Source organism: Lissotriton vulgaris, chromosome 4_2 (assembly GCF_964263255.1).
Source record: "Lissotriton vulgaris chromosome 4_2, aLisVul1.2, whole genome shotgun sequence".
In the NCBI taxonomy this organism is placed as follows: domain Eukaryota; kingdom Metazoa; phylum Chordata; class Amphibia; order Caudata; family Salamandridae; genus Lissotriton; species Lissotriton vulgaris.
The window spans coordinates 21,796,862-21,819,915 of record NC_141692.1 but is presented as its reverse complement, the minus strand read 5'-3'; the positions used below and the strand labels follow the sequence as shown (position 1 = coordinate 21,819,915).

Genomic DNA, 23,054 nt, shown 5'->3' with positions numbered 1-23,054 from the left:
GTCAAGATTTTTGATATCGCGATTGAGGTAATTGGTAGGTTTTAGCTTGTTCAGGTGCAAGGTGTTGAGAAAGTTGGATTCTGAGATGCTGCTCTATCTGCGTCTGGCCAGGCTTTGGGTGGCAGGTTTTGGTAGGTGAGTAATGCTGATTGGACAATGTATGAAGCTATGGTCGGTCCAGGTGAGAGGCTTGGTTGAGGTGATTTTGATGTTGTTGAAAGTGTTGAAGACAAGGTCAAGATTGTGTTAGTTAAAATCTCTTTGTAAGAAGTAGTTGTTAGAGTTGATGGAGAGGGGGTAACAAGGTCAGTGGTAGACAACTGTTCCGCTCAGAGTGTAGGATACTGTGATTTGTAGATTGAGGTGTAGGTGCTCCATTTAGGTGGTATAGTTCTCAGTCGTTGTAATGCAGTTTAAGGAAACTTTGAATATTATTGCAATTCTCCTTCTGATTGGTGGTTCTGTAGGCGGTCCTGTAGTATATCCTTGTAATCAAAGAACCACACACGGTAGTGGTGGATCTAGTGTCGCACTTCAAAAAGGGTGTTATCAGATATAGCTAGAAATTAGCTATCACTTTATCACATTAGGTCAATTCTAATAGGTGCCTCTCAGGGTAAGATATCCCACTACCCAGAATATCGGTTAGAACAAGTCAAAAGATGGCTTGTTCAAAATACAAAAGAAACTGAACCCCGGCACTCTAAGTGTTATAAGTACAATCCATAAATGAGTTTTTATAGCAAAGGAAACACCATGTGATAATGAGAGAAATCTTCTATCACAGGGATTTAGTAAGCAGAATAGAATCGGATGATTCAATAGTGATTTATTACATCAAATGACACATAAATTATATTTCAAACAGTCTTAGCATTAGAAAAAACACAAATTATTTGATGTAGTTAGAATTTCGGTTTCTTGACTTGGTAGCACAGAAACAGCCAACGCGCGTTTCGTCACCAGCGTGACTTCCTCAAGCTGTAAAGAGTAAACATGAAATACAATGATTGGCGCAAGAATCCAAAGAAAAAACTTAAGACTTTGTAATTGTGTCTTGAGTTGGAAAAGTGTGAGATGGTGTGAGAAAGAGAGAAACGTATCACACCAACAGAACAAGAAAAGCAACCTTTTCTCAACCTTTCCTTACCTCTCTTTGCTCTGGGTGTTGCTTTTCATGTTCCTTTGGCCTAAGGGCCTTCAGTGATAGACTATGGCATTGCTTATGGTAGCCTAGGGTCTTTTGGTGATTGCCCAATATCGTGATTCTAGAATTAAGGCCGAGGCCATCCCTATAGCTGATAAAGAGTGGACCCAACACATTTCACAGTTATACGCCTCCAGTTCTAGCTGTAGGGTTCAATGGAGTTTAACGCTGCGACTGCTCCTTTGGATATATACAGTCTGCCCTCTTGTGAGAGGAAAGAGGGTTTTATTAGGGGGCCTGGTCCTCTGGGGTGATGGGCCCAAGCGAACTTCTGATATCTCACATCAAACATGAAGCTTCTGCCTGGGCTATCTTTCTGGTTCCTGTGTTTCAACACAGTTACCTAACCGAAGTTATACCATCTTCCTGGAAGAAAAGTGTTGTTGTACCCTTATATAAAATAGGTCTAAAACCTCTCAAGCCAGTTTTAGGCAGATTGCACTATTGGATGCGATTGGGAAATTGCTTGCCAAGAGTATTCTTCTTCGCCTTCAGGAATGGCCATTTGGTAATAATATTGTTCTTGTTGAGCAGGCCGTTTTTCGCAAAAACTGTGGAACCTTAGATAATGTCATGGCCCTTCAAACGCTGATTGAAATGTACCCTGTGGGTAAAGGGATGGCTTTATATTCTTCCTTTATCATTTCTCCACAGTGTTCGATAGGGTTGACTGTAGGGTGCTGTGGAGGAAACTGTCCACACTGGGAATCCCCACTCATCTTCTTCTGCTGATCATTGCGCTGCACTCTTCCACTTGGACCCAGGTCCTGATGGGAGGAAATCAGGAGTTGTCCAGCAAAGTGGAGACACATGATGGCTTAAAGCAGGGGTACCGACTTGTGCCCCTTCTCTCCTCTCTTCACACCCATGTCTTACCAAGCAGAGTTGGACAGTCTAAAGGGAATCCACCTGAACTAGGATTCATGAATGTCGGTTGTCTAATCTACGCTGATGACGTTCTTTTATTGGATTTAACCCCAATAGGATTACAAAAGCATCTTGCTGCTATTTTCAAGAGCAAAGTTATGTGTTTCAAGTCTCTGGGATGTAGAGTTAGGAAAGATTTAAATTGGTTCTTGGGGAATGATAAGATTGAAGTGGTGAAGATTTACTCATATCTTTGCTGAATTCTGTCGAGCAATTCTCCAAATAAAGATCTTATTAGTTAGTGTAGAAGTAAGGAATTATCTCAACCCTCAGCCATTCACATACTATGTAATTGCTGTGGGCAAAGGCACTTTGCCCATTTACTTGCGGTCTATAAGGTTAAAATCCCACTTTCAGTGAGTTATGCCTGTGACATGATGGAGTAGTGGTATTGGTCCTTTTTTGAGATGGTTGAAGGGTGTATTTTGCACCACATTTGTAACTTGAATCATTCAACTGGTCCCTCTACCCTTTGGCTTGAATTTGGGCTCCTCTCTACAAATGTGTTTGTTATGGCAGCCGTTCTAAGGTGGGGGAACAATTTATTATATAGTGACTCAGCCCTATCCATGCTGCACTAAAACATGAAATATGTTATAGCTTGGAGGGAAGAAGTGTCCATTTTTTTAATTACTGAAAAGGACAGGATATATTCGAAGTTGGACAAAATGAGGGGCACCTCTCCCAAAGTTTGTTTTAAAAAACCTGATATAAAAACTATTGAGCTGGAAAATGGACATTCTACTGTGTGCTCTGTATGCTTGCAGTGGAATTTTAGTTGAAAGCAGCATTAGTGATAAACTTCAACTGCATGTTTTATGGAACTTTCCCCATGAGGTGCATAGAACAAGTTTAGGTTGGAATTGCTGCAGCTACGAGTTGTTACTGGATCTTGGGAAGGTAAGCCGAGGGGTAAGAGGCTTTGTGAACTTCGCTTGAACCATGTCTAAGACTTACATCATGTGATTGTTGTTTGTCCTTTGCTACTTTTATTGCGACGTCAATTATTAAGACCATGCATATTGTCTCTTTGCCCCTCTATCTGAAATAGGTTGTACAAAATTTTTAAAACACATTTTTAAATATTTTTTAACATGTTTTTATGCTGTAAAATTAGTACTTACTGCTTTTGGTTTTGTGCCTGTTTGAATAGGGTAGATACTATGCAATGATACCTTGAAATAACGCGTATATGATATGTATTAAGTAGGTTGCTTGTTAGGTATAAAGAGTACCAGGTGTAGCATTTTATTTGCACTTTTCACACCCCTTGATCTTATAGCGTTTTATTTGTTTCTCACTTGAAAGATAATGGATTTCGTAACAGAAGTATGGTATCAGTAGAGCTTCATAAAGTTGAGCTTGTTCCCTGCCTTTTTGCTCTTTTTATCCACTGTATCGTATTAAGGATGTATAGTTTCCTGCATTGTCATTCCCCAAGAACCAATATAAATCTTTCCTAACTTTACGTCCCATTTGTACTTCATATGCTTTTGGGTAGAGCATGATACTAAGCTGTATGTCATCTTTTTGCATTTATACATTGGCTTATATTTTTTATTGTATGTGTCTCTGCATTGCTCCTTGCATTAATATGCCTGTGTTTATGTGAACCACTTTTGAGTTGAAAATAATAATAACATAAAATTGCTGTTACTAGTTAGGGTACTTTCAATAGAAGAATGGGGCATGGTCTATAGTAATCTAGTTTTCTTACAAGACAAGGGCATTGCCAATGGGAGCTCACGGTTTTCAGTGCTGCACTGGGCCATTTCCTATGAGAGCCTGGGGTCCCTAGTGGTGAACTAGGGCACTGTATATGATAGTCTGGGGTTCTTCAGTAGTAGACTTGGCTGTTTCTATGATAGTCCTGGGAGGTCTTTCAATAATGTACTATGACATGTCCTGCAGGGTCCTGTGTGGCCTTCAGTGGTAGATGAGGGCACTGGCAAAGTCGCTCTAGTGTTCTTCAGGTTTAATCCACAGGTCTGATTTCCAGTGTGACAAACAGGTTATACCGTCACAAAAAAGGTGGCTATCCAGTCCACCTGATCACAAATGCACTTTATCCTATGCCATAAGTATTAAAGCAGATAGGACAGCCACCACTTTTAAGATGGCATAAACCTGTTTGCAAACTCAGCATCACACCCTATGGCATTTCCTAAAACAGCCTAGGTTCTTGATCTTGGGTTAGAGCACTGCCAAGATAGTTCAGTAGTAGGTAAGAGTACGGCCTCTGGTACGTAGAGTATGTCAGTGGTAGACTATGGCATTTCCAATAGTAGCCTGGATTCTGCAGTGGTAGACTAGGGCATTGCCTAATTTTGACGAGGGGCATGGAAAAGAAGACTAGAACATTGCCTAGAATAGGCTGAAGGCCTTCAGCGGTAGATTAGGGCATTGCCAACAGTAGCCCAGAGACCATTGGTAGTTGACCGGGGTATTTCCTAACATAGCCTGGATTTCCTACCATAGCCTGGGGTCATTCAATAGTAGAGTAAGCCATTGCATCACATAGCCTGAAGTCCTTCAATAGCAGGATAGGGCATTGCCTACCACACCTTGAGGTCCTTCAGGACCAGAAAGGGGCATTGCTAGGTAGCCTAGGCTCCTTCAATGATAGACTAGAATATTGCCTATGGTACCATGGTGCCCGTCAGAGGTAGAGTAGGGCACTGTTAGTGGCAGCCTGTGGTTCTTCAGGGGTTTTCTGGGGCGTTGCCAACAATAGCCATGGGTCCTTGGGCAGTTGAGTAGTGCATTGCATATGTTAGCCTGGTATTCTTCAATAGTCATCTGGAGCATTTCATGTGGTAAGCTGTGGATCTTGGTGATAGAGTAGTACATTGCATGCAGTAGTCCAGGGCCTTTCAATGGCTGACTATGGCATGGCATTACTTACAGAAGTCCGGGGTTCTACAATGTGTTTCCATTGGGAGTTTGAATGCTCAATCTGACAGAAACACGTCATTTCTTCAGAAAGGTGATAAGTGGACAGGTTCAGAAGAAGATTGTTTGAGTGGGGAATATTTGAAAAATATGTGCAAACTAAATTGAAAAAAATGTAGTACCTACATTTTACCATTTGGTGAAACTTATGTTTTAGTAAATCAATGATTTTTATTGTTGGTCTATAAAGTAACACATTTTCCTTTGTGTGCTTTCTTTCTTGCTAAGGTGGAGATGTTCCAGGCCGTCCTTCTCAGATTGACCGTCACCAGCACTGCCAGGTCTCCAGCTCTGGAACCACTATCCAGAGAGAGTGAATGGGCCATGGGAAGATTATATAACCTCCAAAGTCCAGGCTAACCTTGTTAGCCAATGTCTCTCTAATTAATTGTCCTTATGCTTTACCTAGTGTTGTATTAAAAACCCTCTGTGTATTTGTTGAATAAAGGTTATTACACGGTTGGCACACATTCAATAAATGCTGAATACATTTTCCAGCTCATGCTTCCATGCCTCTCCTTTGACTCCTGCATACATGTTTTTGGCCATTTTTTTTACCTTGGGGTACCCCTTTATAGCGCAATGTTACAGCTGGCAATACTTACCTTCAGTGAGAAAGTTGTGATAAGTGTCAGTCATAATGCTGATTCTGCAGGTTGAATCTCTTGACAAGGAGAGCGTTGAGATCCAGACCCTGATTAAATAAAGAGAGTTTGGTCCCTCAGAACACTACAAAGAGGATGTTGTCTTTTTTTCAAAATCTATATTGATGAATATCTCATACATCTTACTGATCCTGATAAGCTGAACTGCAAACCCCTCAATGCACACGACCATTGCTCACACTGTTTCTCAGTGTGAGCAATCCAAAACGCCTCAGCCAGGCTCATATTAGACATCCCACGCTACGAACACATCTCTGGTCACCTTAAAGACCTCCACTGGCTACCCGTCAATAAGAGGATTACTTTCCGACTGCTTACCCACGCACAAAAATCACTCTACGACATCGGACCAGACTGCCTTAACTCTCGACTGTCCTTCTACACCCCCTCCCGCCAACTTCGCTCTTCCAGCCAAGCCTTCGCCACTGTACCTCGCATCAACAAGACCACCATGGGAGGCAGATCCTTCTCATACCTGGCTGCCAAAACATGGAACTCACTCCCCGCTTACCTTCGCCTCACCCAGAATCACCTAGCGTTCAGAAAGCAGCTTAAAACGTGGATTTTTGACAAATAATCCTCCTCCCCTTCCTAAGCGCCTTGAAACCCTCTGGGTATGTAGTGCGCTATATACATTTTATGACTTGACTTGACCTGTCACTCTGATTAGTCACAGCCAATGGCAGCATCTATGGCGGACCTTTGCACTTTAGGGACATGCACACTGGCATTGTTCTCTGCTGCCATCTGGTGGCAGTGACTGTGATGAAACCTACAACTGTCACTTCCCGCATCTATATTTTCCTTTTCGAATCGATCAAGTGCATATTTCATGCAAAGTTTTCCATATTCATGTGTGCTTTAGTACAATTTGTCAAAGCTTTGTACAAGAAAACATGCATTTGCAGAAATAATAATGAGGAAAGAGTAGGGTGACCAGGCGTCCCGGATTTGCCTAGACGGTCCAACATGAGACTAAGCCCTGAGAGATTTTTGTCTTGTTTATTTATATCCTCTAGTCACGCTCGGCTGGGCGGGTCAAGGGTCATCCGAGGGGATTCAGGTTGTTACTGCATCCCTCCAGTGTTCAACCAGTCTTCCTTGAATCACTGGGCGTCACACACAGACTCATAGCCATTGGCTGGGTGTTGAATTTGTACGTAGGCTGTAGGAATGGCTTAGATTTCTGTCTGGTGCTGATATGGCTTCTTGGCCACCGTCCTTTCCTGAGGGCACCAGGTGCTGATCTCAGTCCCTTATTGCCTTGCAGTGGGTGGCCTGATCCCCAGTGTTGGACTTGGCCCTTAAGGCAGGTTCACCCCTAATCTTTTTGCTTTAGATCTGTGATATGCGTGGATGATTTTCTGGTCTGTGCGCACTTTTTCTCTGTGTCCCAGAGTAAAGTGCGTGCATGTAGTTAGGCTGGCCTGCTCTCCCATAGGAATGCATGGGGAATGTCTGTGTCCCTAGTAGTTCCTGATGTGTGGGGAGTGCATGCTCGAATTTGGTATGTGCGTGTTCGTGGGAATGAATGCTTCGCAATGATGTATGTTGCGTGAGTGTGGCATGTGTAGAAATGTCATTTCTAGGACTTGGCATATTAATGTAAAATATGCCTGCAGTGTGATTGGCTGGAGCTGGCTGGTGAGCCTGGCTCCAGGAAGGCTGGATGGGTCTGCCCGGTGGTGAGTGGGAGATTAGCATGCTTGATGGCTTGGGAGGAGTGCCCCTGGTCCCTGATGGGCCTGGGCTTTCCCCACACAATGCTGGTTCCACCCCCTGAAGTGCGACTGATGGCCCTAGCCGTGCCAGTGAATAGAGAGGGTGGTTGAGGTAAACAGAGTACTTCAAAACCAGCTGCGACTGGTTTTCCCCCCACCCTGCACCCTGAGACACAGGGGTTTTTCTGTATAAGAAGGGGCTGTGTCCCCATACAATTTGTCCTGTCTATGATTCTGTTCCAGGATCCTGCCAGAGGGGGCTGTTGTTGCTGCTGGGGCTAAGAGGACCGCCACTTGGCTGTCTCCCTGCCTAGAGACCCAGTGTGCTGGCTCTGGCCCTGCCTTGCCCCTCTGCCTGCCTCCAGACCCTGCTGGAGCTTTCCTGTGCCTGGAGGCGCCCTGATATTGATTTGTAGCGCTAGGAGCGCTTTCCTTGTGCCCCAGCGCTCAATAGCGCTTTGCTTATCTTTAATGCGCTGAGCGCACTTCTTCTTGAGCCCCTGAGCGCTTGGGAGCACTTGATCGACATTGCCGGTGCCCACCCGGCATTGGAGCCGAATTGCCGATTTTTGTGCATAGCGAGTGCCTACCTCGCTTTATATTTAATTTATGGCCGGTGCCTACCCGGCATTGCCCCGTGGTGTGTATTTTATTTAGAGCCGGTGCCCACCCGGCATTGCCCAGGAAATCACCGCTGCAGCCCAGGAGCACTGGAAGCTGTTGCCGGGCCGCTGCCTTCCGCGACCCGGAAGTCCCGCCTCCTGACCCCCAGGGCCGCGCTGCCATTGGCGGCCCCGGCGGAAGTCAGGCGGCGTGCAGGAGAGACAGGCCAGGCGGGAGGCGAGAGGAACAGCCGGCTTCGTCCTCGAGGCTCCCCGAGTGGAGGAGAGCCCGCCCGCGGTCCCAGCCGAGTCGCCGAGGAGCCGTCCTGCCACCCAGAGACCCGGTGAGTGCCTGCAAGGGGAGAGGGGCGTCGGGACACATTGTCGGTGTCCGCCCCTCCCCCGTAGCGCGATCTTGAGCGCAGTGCATGCGTGAAACCCGAGGGCTTCAGGGGGCATTTTTCCTGAGTGCAGAGTCCCCCGTGAGGGACTCCACCGCCCCCCCATTTGCGCTGTGAGAGCCACGAGGCTCTGAGGGGCCATTCTGTTCTTTAGTCCCCCGTGAGGGACTCCAACGCCCCCATTGGTCCTTTTCGAGCCCCCGAGAGGCTCCAGGGGCCACAGTTTTTGCAGAGCCCGGCGAGGCTCATTGCCCTACCTGCATTTACGAGCCCCGAGGCTCGAGGGGGCATTTCATTGATTTAGAGCACTGAAGCTCTACTTGTGCTTTTGCTTTGCGAGCCCTGAGAGGCTCTAGGGGGACACAGGCAGCTAGTTGGTTGTAGCCCCGAGGCTCCCACACTGTGTCTCCCCACTTTGTTCTTGAGCCCTCCTGGCTCCAACATTGCCCTAACTTTTCCTGCATCAGTTGCCCAGCACTTTGTGGGCAACAGCTACGTTTAGGTTTGTGTGCTGTGCTGCCTGCGCAGCTTCCCTGACACTGAGACTCAGGGCATTCCGCCCCTTTCTAGGCCAGTTGGCCTAAGGGACATTTTGAGTGTTGTGCTTTGTGCACCCCGCGCATTGTAATTTCTGTGTATGTGATTCTTGCGCAATATGTTCTAATCTGCACCTCTGTGTTTATTATCTCATGTGCAATTGTTGATGTCCGCTTACCTTTTCTAAAAGTGACCTGATTAGATATTTTATGTTTATCCCCTTTTGCTAGGTGTGCCCTGCTTAGAGGATTGTTGACGTCCCTCTTTATGTTTAGGTTTCCTTCCCTTTGCTAAGAGTGAATTGCTTAGGTGTTGGTATTCCGTCCTTAGGTCCTGCTGATAAGGTCCTAGTTACCTGCGTGATTTCCTACAGTGTTTTAGGGTTGCGTAGGAGGTATTACTCTTTTCCAGTGACTACTGGATGTGTGTTGCATTTACAATTTTGGTGCTAATCATTCTAATGTTTATGTCCTAAGTGTGTACCTACAAGTATTATTTTCTAACAAGTGCCTACCCCTGACAGTGGTCCATGTGGCCCTGTCCTGTACATAATTCCCCTTGTAAATTCTGCCTGTGCCTCTGGCACATTGTAAAGTTTGTGTGTTATCTAATGTGTTTTGCTTATTACAATACAAAGGCTATTTTTTGTATATATCCTTGTGTGGAGTTTTCCTTTGTGGTGGGCCTTGGGTGTTGTTGCTGGGGTGCGTGCGCAAATACTTAACTCATACCGGCTCCAAGTTTAGCCTTGTCTGCTCGCGCCCGCTACCTAGAGGGTGAGCGGGGGTTGCCTTGGGGTGTGCCTCCCTTGCCCTGACCTTTAGAAATGGTGATCCCTGACTGACCTCGACGCGAGTCTTGGCCGGCCAGGGTCCCGGTTCTAACATGGGCGGCAATCGGTGAGGATAAGGAGTTGTGTTTGCGCTGTACCACAGTGGCGACAGGCCACACTCCAAAGCTCTACATTTTTTAGATAAACGCATTTTGGGGATTATTGTTTTTTAGGGAAGTTCAGTTTTGCTTCTCCTGAAAGGTGGCATTTGTATTTTGTCCAGTACCTTGTTCCCCGCCCTGCTCCCAGAGTTTGGTACCTGTGTCACTAGTGGTCAGGTTGAGAGAATCAGGGGTGGTAGAAACTGCCTTACCAGTCCGAGGGGAGGGTTGTGTGTGAATGAGTGTGTGTTACGCTGGACAGTGGAGTGCAAGTTCTCTGATAGGAATCTTGCTGAATTTTGTGATTGTATTCTCCTGGTTAGCTCAGACCCCCAGGTTCCCTGTGTCAAACTTTTCCTGAGAACGTCCGCCAAAATGGAGCCAGTTTTTGATCTCTGTAGTCTGTTTAGGTACAGTAGATTAGAGCTGGTCAGATTCTGCAAAAAGGAAGGCATAGAGGTGAGTGAGTTGGTTACTCAGTCCCAGCTTAGGGACAGCCTGATCCTGTGGCAAAAGGATCAGTGGGATCGTGAGCACTGTGAGAGAGATAGGGCCCGGGCCGCACGCCATGAGGGTGGTGAGTCTGTGGGAAGCCCTGAAGATTCTGTTGATGAATGTGAGTTGGATGGTGATGACATTGGATGGATGTCAGCAGAGAGTGATGACCCCATAGATAGGGAGTCCCTTGCTGGGTCCAGTGTCAGTACCAGTGCCCCATCCCTTTCCCTGTCCCCAGAGGAGTGGTTGGATAGGAAGGAAGAGAGGGAGCATCAGCTAGCAATGGAACAGCTCATGTTGGAGCATGCCCAGGCTATGGCGCAGCTGGGTGTTAAGAAACAACAACTAGAGGTCGAGAGAGCCCTAGCGTGGGAAAGGATAGAGGTGGAGAGAAGGGCCATCATCCGTGAGAGTGCAGCCCTAGAAGATAGACTCTCCCCCGCCCACAGTTGTAATTGTCTGGATTCCCCAGGGAGGGTGGAGTCCAGTGGTGACAGCTTTTTAAGTGTCAGTGTAGACAGTCCCACTCCCAGTTCCCCGAGTATGGTTCCTGTTTCTCCGGAGGAGGAGAATAGGTTGAGGTTTAGGAACCTTAGGAAACCACCTCACCAGAAGTGGGGGTATTTTGTGGATGACTGTTCGGATGCAATGTGGGGTTGGCTGAAGGCTAACTCGGACGATGAGGAGGACAATGAGGTGGACGGTGTGGTGAATATGTTCCTCAAAGAGCAGTTGCTCAGTGTTGTTTGTCCAGAGTTGCGTCAGCACCTGCTGAAGTTGAAGTGTTTTTGTCCTTGGGACCTTGCAGATGAAGCAGAGCGCTGGGAGAGTGCAAGAGGTTCCTTAGCGCCGCTAGTGAGTGATTCCAATAATAGTGGGTCAGGTTTTCTCCAACCCAGCGTGGTGGAGGAGGGTGAGAGTAGCCCAGCTAGGTCTCAGTATAGTGAGGAGGGTGTAGGGGCTTACTGCCTGTCTCAGTGGAGCGGGAGTGAGTGTGAGACCGAGAGTTCCCAGATGCCCGAAGCCCTGCCTCAGAGCCTGGATGGTTTCTTTAGGGAACACCAGGGTGGGGACCTATGCTTACCTGTTAGTCCACTTGAGGGAGATCTCCTAGTGTGTGGAGGACCTGGAGCATCTGTGAGCGGAGCTTCTGTAGTTGTGGAGTCTGTCAGTACTACTCCAGTGGGGAGAGTACAGAAGTCCAGTGAAAAGAGTGATTGGGGAGTGACCTGTGAGTCCCCAGAAGTCCTGGAGTGCCAGGCAGTGATTCCACCAAAGGTTCTAGACCGGAGGTTGGAGGTCCAGGTTCAGGGTTTGCCTGACCTGAAGGGTGGGAGTACTGTAACCAGTATCCTGACCAGTTCTTTCTCCAGAGGTACCGCCCCAGTTGGGAGGGAGCAGGACTCTGGAAGGGGGTGCAGAGGGTGGGAGAGCCCACCTCTGACCCCGGTACCACCTGAGGGGTTAAACCCTAGGTTGGGACAGTGGTGCTTAGAGGGTACCCCTCGCAGGAGGAGGAGGAACCCTAGGAGAAGAGGTAAGGGGAGGAGAGCCTTCCCTGAGACTCCTGGTCCACCTAAGGTTGTAGACCCTAGGCTGGAGAACCAGTGGCAGTCTAGCCCTGTCTTGCGGGCAGGAAGAGTGGAAAATGGCTATTATGTGCCAGGGGTTACTACCCCCCACTTGGTGAGTTGGCAGGAACCAGTGGCACCTGGGTGGCCTAGGGCCTGGTCCTCGCCGAGGGCAGCTGGAGAGTACCAGTGGGGTAGCCCAGTTAGTCCCTACCATAGTTTTAGAAAGAACCCCAGGGGTTCACTGTGGCGTAAAACAGGAGGGTGTCCCTGCAGTTGCGGGCCCGCGTCTGTGTTTTATCGCCCCAAGCAGGGAAGTCCATCACGGTGGTGATTGGTCTGCCCTGCGTTTTGGCTGGAAGGGGGTTGTGTTGGACTTGGCCCTTAAGGCAGGTTCACCCCTAATCTTTTTGCTTTAGATCTGTGATATGTGTGGATGATTTTCTGGTCTGTGCGCACTTTTTCTCTGTGTCCCAGAGTAAAGTGCGTGCATGTAGTTAGGCTGGCCTGCTCTCCCATAGGAATGCATGGGGAATGTCTGTGTCCCTAGTAGTTCCTGATGTGTGGGGAGTGCATGCTCGAATTTGGTATGTGCGTGTTCGTGGGAATGAATGCTTCGCAATGATGTATGTTGCGTGAGTGTGGCATGTGTAGAAATGTCATTTCTAGGACTTGGCATATTAATGTAAAATATGCCTGCAGTGTGATTGGCTGGAGCTGGCTGGTGAGCCTGGCTCCAGGAAGGCTGGATGGGTCTGCCCGGTGGTGAGTGGGAGATTAGCATGCTTGATGGCTTGGGAGGAGTGCCCCTGGTCCCTGATGGGCCTGGGCTTTCCCCACACAATGCTGGCTCCACCCCCTGTAGTGCGACTGATGGCCCTAGCCCTGCCAGTGAATAGAGAGGGTGGTTGAGGTAAACAGAGTACTTCAAAACCAGCTGCGACTGGTTTTCCCCCCACCCTGCACCCTGAGACAAAGGGGTTTTTCTGTATAAGAAGGGGCTGTGTCCCCATACATTTTGTCCTGTCTTTGGTTCTGTTCCAGGATCCTGCCAGAGGGGGCTGTTGTTGCTGCTGGGGCCAAGAGGACCGCCACTTGGCTGTCTCCCTGCCTGGAGACCCAGTGTGCTGGCTCTGGCCCTGCCTTGCCCCTCTGCCTGCCTCCAGACCCTGCTGGAGTGTTCCTGTGCCTGGAGGCGCCCTGATATTGATTTGTAGCGCTAGGAGCGCTTTCCTTGTGCCCCAGCGCTCAATAGCGCTTTGCTTATCTTTTTAGCGGTGAGCGCACTTCTTCTTGACCCCCTGAGCGCTTGGGAGCGCTTGATCGACATTGCCGGTGCCCACCCGGCATTGGAGCCGAATTGCCGATTTTTGTGCATAGCGAGTGCCTACCTCGCTTTATATTTAATTTATGGCCGGTGCCTACCCGGCATTGCCCCGTGGTGTGTATTTTATTTAAAGCCGGTGCCCACCCGGCATTGCCCAGGAAATCACCGCCGCAGCCCGGGAGCACTGGAAGCTGTTGCCGGGCCGCTGCCTACCACGACCCGGAAGTCCCGCCTCCTGACCCCCAGGGCCGCGCTGCCATTGGCGGCCCCGGCGGAAGTTAGGCGGCGTGCAGGAGAGACAGGCCAGGCGGGAGGCGAGAGGAACAGCCGGCTTCGTCCTCGAGGCTCCCTGAGTGGAGGGGAGCCCGCCCGCGGTCCCAGCCGAGTCGCCGAGGAGCCGTCCTGCCACCCAGAGACCCGGTGAGTGCCTGCAAGGGGAGAGGGGCGTCGGGACACATTGTCGGTGTCCGCCTCTCCCCGTAGCGCGATCTTGAGCACAGTGCGTGCGTGAAGCCCGAGGGCTTCAGGGGGCATTTTTCCTGAGTGCAGAGTCCCCCGTGAGGGACTCCACCGCCCCCCCCCCCATTTGCGCTGTGAGAGCCACGAGGCTCTGAGGGGCCATTCTGTTCTTGAGTCCCCCGTGAGGGACTCCAACGCCCCCATTGGTCCTTTTCGAGCCCCCAAGAGGCTCCAGGGGCCACAGTTGTTGCCGAGCCCGGCGAGGCTCATTGCCCTACCTGCATTTACGAGCCCCGAGGCTCGAGGGGGCATTTCATTGATTTAGAGCACTGAAGCTCTACTTGTGCTTTTGCTTTGCGAGCCCTGAGAGGCTCTAGGGGGACACAGGCAGCTAGTTGGTTGTAGCCCTGAGGCTCCCACACTGTGTCTCCCCACTTTGTTCTTGAGCCCTCCTGGCTCCAACATTGCCCTAACTTTTCCTGCATCAGTTTCCCAGCACTTTGTGGGCAACTGCTACGTTTAGGTTTGTGTGCTGTGCTGCCTGCGCAGCTTCCCTGACACTGAGACTCAGGGCATTCCACCCCTTTCGAGGCCAGTTGGCCTGAGGGACATTTTGAGTGTTGTGCTTTGTGCACCCTGCGCATTGTAATTTCTGTGTATGTGATTCTTGCGCAATATGTTCTAATCTGCACCTCTGTGTTTATTATCTCATGTGCAATTGTTGATGTCCGCTTACCTTTTCTAAAAGTGACCTGATTAGGTATTTTATGTTTATCCCCTTTTGCTAAGTGTGCCCTGCTTAGAGGATTGTTGACGTCCCTCTTTATGTTTAGGTTTCCTTCCCTTTGCTAAGAGTGAATTGCTTAGGTGTTGGTATTCCGTCCTTAGGTCCTGCTGATAAGGTCCTAGTTACCTGCGTGATTTCCTACGATGTTTTAGGGTTGCGTAGGAGGTATTACTCTTTTCCAGTGATTACTGGATGTGTGTTGCATTTACAATTTTGGTGCTAATCATTCTAATGTTTATGTCCTAAGTGTGTACCTACAAGTATTATTTTCTAACAAGTGCCTACCCCTGACAGTGGTCCATGTGGCCCTGTCCTGTACATAATTCCCCTTGTAAATTCTGCCCGTGCCTCTGGCACATTGTAAAGTTTGTGTGTTATCTAATGTGTTTTGCTTATTACAATACAAAGGCTATTTTTTATACATATCCTTGTGTGGAGTTTTCCTTTGTGGTGGGCCTTGGGTGTTGTTGCTGGGGTGCGTGCACAAATACTTAACTCATACCGCCTCCAAGTTTAGCATTGTCTGCTCGCGCCACGTTACCTAGAGGGTGAGCGGGGGTTGCCTTGGTGTGTGCCTCCCTTGCCCTGACCTTTAGAAATGGTGATCCCTGACTGACCTCGACGCGAGTCTTGGCCGGCCAGGGTCCCGTTTCTAACACCCAGCTTATTCAATCTTTCCTCTCATTGTCTGGCTTCATCCCATTCTGCCAGTTCATCAGGGTCACCGAGCCACCACTCTCTTGAATCATGACAAGTTCTGAGTCACAGTTTCTGTGTCCAGGCGAGTGGACACCATGGTCCTTTTGGGGGTTTGAGATTTCTGATGTCTGCTTGCTTTATCATTGTTCCTCTTCCATTGGCTTTGCGTGCCAGTCCGGTCAAGGATTTGTACCCTCCATGGAGCTCATGGGGATAATGTCAGGTCCATGATGAGCACTGTGTTGGGCAGTGAGGGGTGCTTTTGTACACCTGCAGGAATCTATGTGGCATTATTCCAGATTGAAGCTTTTGTCAACCACTGGTCTCATCGCTTTGTTCAATGCGCACATAAATCGTTCAACATATCCATTGGCCTAGGGCCACTGGGAGTGAGTCTCAATGAATTCTTTAAACTCTGCTCCCTGAAAGCAGGGGTAATAGTCTGTATTTCTTTGGAGATGCCAAATGTCCAGAAGACTATGCAGGGAGCAGATTGACCTTGCAGAAGCTGTTGATTCTGTGGGCTCTGTTATTGGGTACTTGCGGTATCCAACAACCAGCACCATTGCCAGGCGCCCGCCCGGGAAGTGGTTGAGGTCCAGGGTGACATTACTCCAGCGGAATTTGCAGCTTTCTTCTGTGGCTACCTGTGCCACTGGCCCGCTCATCATCTGACATGCACTGCAGTTATTCACTAGGTCATCAAATGATGCGTCCAGGCTGAGGAACCAGACCTTTTCTCTCAGGCGAGGCTTCTTCTTCGCTGTTCCCTGGTGACCTGCATGCTAGCTCGACAACTCTCTTTCACAATGTTGCTGGCATCACCATGTGGGGGCCTCTCCAGAGTAAGCCAACTGGTGTAACACTCAGCTCATTTTGCACCCTTCACAGCTGGGATAACTGTTCCCTGACCTTGCGTATCCACTCGTTGGGATCTCTCTGGAAAGAATTCCATTACCATATTCCTCCATGGAGTATGGTGAGGATCTTTTGGAGTGCTGCGTCATCTTGGGCTGCTGAGCTCCTGCACAGACACCGATTTTCATCAAGCATGACAACTCATAATACGTCCAGAGTCTTCAGTACCTGGTGCTGTGGTCATTTGCGAAGTCTACTGACCTGCTAGGTATTGAGAAAGTTTTTTTTTAAGGTTTATTATACAGTTAATAAAAACTCACAATATAAAACATACAAATGTATAAAAAAGCAATCATGGTTACAGTTAAGATACAGAAAGAGCAAATGGGCTTGCTTATTAAGATCATAAAAGTCACAATATGTTTTGTTCGAACCCATAGGGATTAAGAGAACAAGGTACTCCAAGGGGCTTAGCACAGCATTGAGTTGGCTAGTGCTTTATGTGAGCCAGGTATCTGGTTCGTGAGCCTTCTGGCCACTATATCAAAGAATTTAGTTAATCTACAGTTTAACTGAGTCTCCTCGGGGTTAAAACACAGCATCACAGCCTGCCTGCAGCTTGTTATGCCCTTCTGGTTCCATAGGGCCCGGAGTAGGGATCGTCTTATATCCATGAGGTTTGAGCAAATGCAGATTATATGGATGAGATCCTCTTTTCCTGATAGGCAGAGTTGGCAGCAGCTTGCTGAGCTTCCCCTTTTCCAAGGTGCCAGGAGCAGTAGTATGGTTATAATGCCAAGGCGCATATTTAAACACGTATTTTTAGTTGACTGCGTGATACTCGTTTTTAGATATTCTTGTGGTTTCAGGGCGCTATAGTCTTTCAACACGGCCCATCCATGGGCCCTCTTAGGCAAGGGTGGCTTTATCCTCTATGGATGAGATCAACTTGGTTATTTTTGTTACCACTTTTTCAAAGGTTTTAAGATCTGTTGGTGACTCCCAGCGGTTTGTTAGATCCAAGATCTCCAATGAATCTTGTAGATATTTCGTTGCGGGTGAGTTGCCTCTAGTGGATAATTCAATCCAGAGATGGGCGTTTAAGGATCCGTGGTCGGCGTCACTGATTTTCCACCATGTTTTCATATATGCTCCCCTTCTCTCCACCGTTTGTTTCTGAAGCCCGAATTCAAGACGAATTTGAGCGGGCGATGTGTAGGTGGGTAGATGGAATATTGCCCTATATGCGCGGCTGATGGTGTTGTCTAATATCGTGGCATCTTTTCCTTGCAAGGATTCGCTGCCATATGTAAGCATGGGTCGCAGTCGTGCTCTTATCACCTGCAAGAGGGGGTCGAATGACTGGCCTGGGAGAACTTTCTTCAGGGGTTTAATTGACAAGTAGAAAGTTGTGCCCTTCCGGCAAATCGCCTCTTGTTAGTGCCTGAATGAGCCTCTACTGTCTATAAGAACGCCTAGGTATTTATAGGTTGCTACCTGTTCTAGCCTCTGTCCATCCAGAAACCAAGCAAGTTTCCTTTTTTATTGTAATTCATTGTCATAACTTTTGTTTTGTTTAAGTTGATGTTTAGTGAGTTATTTATGGAAAATGTGCTGGTTGTTTCCAAAAGATTTTGGAGACTAATAGGGGACCGGCCGATAAGGACCAAATCATCGGCGTCTAGGACGTTTGAGAGTGTAATGCGGCCTAGTCGTGGGGCCTGGGATTTGGTTTTCTCTTCTTCCCCAGAGAGGTCTGTGAGAAAAAGGTTGAACAGCATGGGGGCTAGGACACAGCCTTGTTTCAAGCCTTTGGTGGTGCTGATTTGCCTTGAAATGTGTGTGCTGGAGCCCAATTTGATCCTAACCCAGGTGTTGGTATGTATCATGATCAACTGCTGTACGAGTGGGCCTGGTATCCCCCATTTTTCCAGCTTCTGCCAGAGTTTGCTCCGGTCTACATGGTCAAACGCAGCGCTGTAGTCAATAAAACATAGGAATAGTGAGCTCTTGATAGATTTTACTGCATCTGTCAAAAGAGTTAGCACCATGATGTTGGTCGTTGTACCCTGACCTCTGCAGAACCCGGTTTGGGTAGCTGGGATGATATGGTTTTTGTTTGCCCAAGATGTTAAATCCTCCAGAACGAGGGCTGCATATATTGAGATAGGAATCCAGCTGCATTCTTTGCTCCAAGGCCTTATGCACCTGTAAAATGGTACCACTGAAGCTGCACCCCCCATCATGTGATGCTAGGTGGCACTGTGACGCAATCCCACTGAATAATGCAACCATTATTTGTTGGTAAATACCATGAACCCGCGGCCACACAGGTATATATGAAAGTGTTTGCACCCCCATTTAATGGCCTGGACCTGCCTTTGATCTGTGCATATTGAGTGTCCTTTGAGGTGAGTGCACTGATGGTAAATGTGATGGGTCCCAGTGGCCGCTTCTCCTTGCGGGTCAATACCTCTCCAAGCCCCACCGGGATGGCATCACTCACCTTTTCTGTTGCTCTCCGTAGGCATCGTCGAGCAGGGCTTGCTTCTCGTTGTTGAAGGTTTCGGCTTCTTTGTTGCTCCAGGACCACTTCACAGATGTCTTTGTCAGGGCTCAGAGTGGGTCCAAAAGTGTTGTGAGTCTGGGAAAAAATTAGGTGGGGAGGAGGCTAGGGGCCTGGTTTATGCCTTCTGACTACATCCTGGGGTCTACTTTGATTTTGGTGACAGCAGCCAAACAGTCACTCTGTGGCTAAACAATGGGCTCTCCTCCCAGTGTAGTTTAAGGCCGTAGTCCCTGACTCATTGTAGTACAGAGCGGAGGCTGTGGTGTATATTTTCATCTTGGTTGGTGCTAGGGGTGGTCTGGGTTTAGGGGGTGATCCTGTTTGATACCAATGACATTCTTGGATGTTACTGAGTCTATCTGAGTCAATCCATTTACTGCTTTGTGGCACATCAGCTGAGGATTCTGGCTGCCTTTTACCAGAGTGGTGTATGCAGAGCTTAATTTGAGCCAGTATCTGTCAGTGGGAGCCAATGACACTCATTTTTAGGGATGATTACAAATGTTTCTGAATTGTCTCTTTCCCAAGAGTAAAAGAGAAAAAACACAATAGAATTGTGGAGGAAGAGAAAGAAGAAAGCATAGTATAAAAAAGATAATGTGGAAAGATCCAGGAGTGAGGTGGAGGGGCAGGGAGTGTCCGGTGGTGGATAAAAGAGGCCTGAGGCAGATTCAAGAATATGCAGCCTCGGTATCCGGCACTCTGACCAGCGATAGTTCTGGCCACAGACTTCCACTGGCACTTATTCTCTTATAAATTAACATGTGCATGACTTCAGGAAGAAATGTTCCTCTTCAGAGGGTTCTTCATTTGGGTCTTGGCATGCCCATGCAGGGCAGCTCCAAACACTGCACCAGACCTCATCCTCAAGAGTGAGGGTCCAGGGCCAGTTTGCTGTTGACAGTATGGCTCTTCCTTAACCTTTTCCACAGTTGTGTGGGACAGGTGACTGTTGGATGCTCCTCCCTCCCACAATTCTGGCAAGGGTTCCCAGTGCTGCGCTCGGTGGTGCTCGACTGCCTAAGGGATGTCTCTGTTTTAATCCCAAACCCATTTAGAAAAATTGGTTAGAATTAAAACAATTATTACTGATTTTTCTTATGTTCTATTTTCACTTATTACTGTTTGTGGGCTGCATAAATACATTTCACATTGGCTCGAAGTTAAGCCTTTTATCTCAAAATAAGCATGCAGTGCCGTTTGAAAAATGAGAAGGAACAAATTAATTAAGTAGCTGGTCAATGTCCACGTCGACGTACAGGGATCCATTCCTTTTGGAACTGAAGCCCCCACACACCCGAAAGGGTGTTGTGCTTCATCATGGGACGATGCTTATCATCTAGCTGGCGCTGCAATGCCTGATAGGCACCTGCAAGGGACGTCTTTGATGGAGATCTTTTGCTCCAATGCCGTTTGTGAAGTGAGAAGTGAGGCTAGCAAGTGTAGATTGGTGGTACAGTGAGTATATAAGAAAATGGTGATATTAAAGAAGCCTAACTAGGGCCCTCATTAGGATGGCAGGCAGATTGCCCCCACCAGGCTGGCGGTAGCCACCGCCGGCCCGGCGGGGGCAATCCGCCCGCCATCCGCTCCGGAAAGACCCCTACCATATTAAGATGGGTGGGGGGTCCCCGGCGGACGGAAAGACCGTCCACCGCTTTTCCCCCCCGGTTGCCTTGCGACCGGGGCGGAAAAGGTTTAATATGGTGGCGGTGTCTTACAGATATTGCCAGCCACATTAGCATGGGCATTTTCCAATGCCTTTCCGTGGCAGCAATGCCGCCACAGAAAGGCTTGCGGAGACACCCTGCGGGGGCCCATTGCGGGCCCCAGGGACTCCGGAGGGGTGGGGGGTTCACAGGGGGTTACCTATGGTACCCCCCAGCATTTCAAAGTACAACGTGGCAGGCACCTCGCAGTGCCTGTCATGTTGCGCTTTGTAATGCAAAACATGTATCTTCAGAATTGCGGCGGGCGGTGCTTTCATACCCCCACCAGGACACCCGCTGTTAGACCTGGCACCTTGGCGTGAGTTTCCCCTCCACTTTTTGCTTATGTGCCTCAGATGTTTTTGCTGTTTTGCTGGTGTCCGCCACTCAGGGTACTGCGCCACGGCCAATCCGTGCCGCAGTGCAAGTGCTCCCTATGTAAAATGTAACTGTGATTGATGTTCCTGATTGGTTCATTGGATTTACTGTCAGTCCTCAGTAAAGTGCACCAGGAGTGCCAGGGCGTTTAAATGCCAATACTGCTAGTGGGCCTGCAGCGCTGGTTACGCCAACCACAGAAGCAGCCTTGTAAAAAATGTGTCTAGGGTCTGCCATTGCCGAACCTGCATGCAGTCTGGTACTGTCATGCTGGCTGGGCAAGTGCACACACTTGCCAGCCTCTAAACCTTCCCTTAACTTCATATTAGTCACCCCTATGGTAGGCCCTAGGGCGGGGTGCATTGTAAGTGTAAGGTAGGACAAGCCCTGATGTTGTGACATGTCCTAATAGTGAATTACAGCCAATTTCGTTTTTCACTATTGTAAGGCTACCTGCTCCCTTTAGGCCAGATGAGCTGCTAGAATTATTACACTCTATAATCCCCGCAGGCTCAGGGAACACGGTAGAGAGTCATGTTTAGTATGCCTGAACTCAGAATAATAAAATACATCTTTTAGTAAAGTTTATTTTAATATCCTGTGTTTGCAAATGCTACTTTTAGAACGTTAGCCTTTGCTTGCCTAACCATTTCAGCCCGCCTCTGCTAGTATGTGTATCTGACTGTCTGGGTTGTGTGAGTGACAGGGCTGGGGGATGACAGGTGGTGAATGCAAAGATTACACCTTAGTGGGAGGTAGGAGTGACCCTGGACTCTTAATCAGGCGGTGCTCTGCCACCACAATGCTGGCTCCGCCCCCTGGGGAGCGACCGATGACTCAGCCGGCCCCTGGCCCAGGAAGGGCGAAGCACTGTCAACAAGGTACTCCTGGCTGCCCCTGTCCACACAATGCTGGCTCCACCTCCTGTGGAGCGTCTGATGTGCCTGCCCCTCACACTGAAAGCAGAAGTCAGAGTACCCCCACACAGTGCTCAGAGACTGAAAGTAGTTATGCAAAGGCCCCCCTGGCCTGTAAGAACAAAAGAAATGCAGTATAAAGGTAGGAGCTCTGCTCCTAAGAAATCAGAATCCTGTTTCCCACAAGGAACCTCTGCCCGACTAGAAGGAGAAGAAGACGCTGGAAGGACTGGCCTGCTGCTTGCCTTGCTGAGAAAGGAGAGGAGAAGACTTTTGAAGAGACTTTGCTGACTTGTGCTTTGAAACATTCTCCAAGGGCTTGATTGAGCTTGCCCCCTGAACTGAACCCCAGGACCAGTGGGTTCTCCTGTGCTTTGGCTCGTCCCCTGCCTGAGGCCGAGTATTTCCTCCCGCCGGAGGTGAAGTCTGCCCCCTCTCACACCCTCCTAGGGCCGTGGAACCCGGGAGCCAGCCTGCCCTCTTGCCCTTGAGAGCCTCGCTCCACTCGGAGTCGCTCTCTGCCCCAGGGCTAAGGCCGGCCGCTCCTCTACCCCCGCCTGCTTCAAGGAGCACTTGAATGAGACTTCAGCCCCTCCCGCCGGAATCCCGGGGACGAGCAGCCTGCAGCCTGGACGGCCGCCCTGCATCTGATTGCACCCGGCCGCGCCGCACTGTGAAGGGAGCCCCCCCTCTGTACCCGGTACTGAGGGCTCCCATGCTGTACCTTGCCTCCTGGAGATCCTCAGCTTTGAGAAGGGACTCCTCTGCACTGATCGAACCGAGTCACACTGCTCGTGCCTGACTCGGCTCAAATTCGAAAGAAAGAAGCATTCCTGAAGACACATCGGGCTAGGGGCCCGCAACATTTTATTTCCCCGTCAGCCTTCCCTGTGCCTTGGCCCAAGAGGCTCCTCTCCCTGCTCCTCACTGCAGCCAGGAGCCCCCCCCTCTGGAAAAGGCCCGGGGTTCCTCCAGGCTCCTCTCATCGCCTGCTTGTTGCTCCGCAGCTCAGCCCCCACCTCCGGAAAAGGCCCAGGGTTTGTCAGGCACCTCTCTGGTCTCCATTCAAAGCGCACTGCAAGATGCGTGAGCATTGGTAGGGCCCGGGGTTTGAGCACAGAGGAGCGCTGCGAAGCCCATAGAGGTGCTTGGGAGCGCCATACCTTCCAGGAACTGGGCAAGAGGCCCCAATTATTGCATAACTGGAACTGAGAGAACTGTTTTTGAAAGTAATCTGAAGTAAAAAGAAACATTTGAACTGCAACAGAAGAAAAGCTTGACTATTTACAACCTGTGGCCCAACAAAAACGTTATTGGTCTTGTAATAAGTCAGAACT

The 23,054-nt window shown here is 48.9% G+C and overlaps 1 protein-coding gene across 1 annotated transcript in view; it reads left to right on the top strand.

Moving 5' to 3' along the window:
* The window catches only part of LOC147718164 (uncharacterized), a 48,421-nt gene extending 42,838 nt beyond the window's left edge, over positions 1–5,583 (top strand). Inside the window, exon 4 of the mRNA XM_086919264.1 lies at positions 5,315–5,583. The gene's annotated coding sequence lies outside the window, so the exon portion shown is untranslated. The remainder of the gene's footprint in view (positions 1–5,314) is intronic.
* The last annotated feature ends 17,471 nt before the right edge of the window (positions 5,584–23,054 follow it).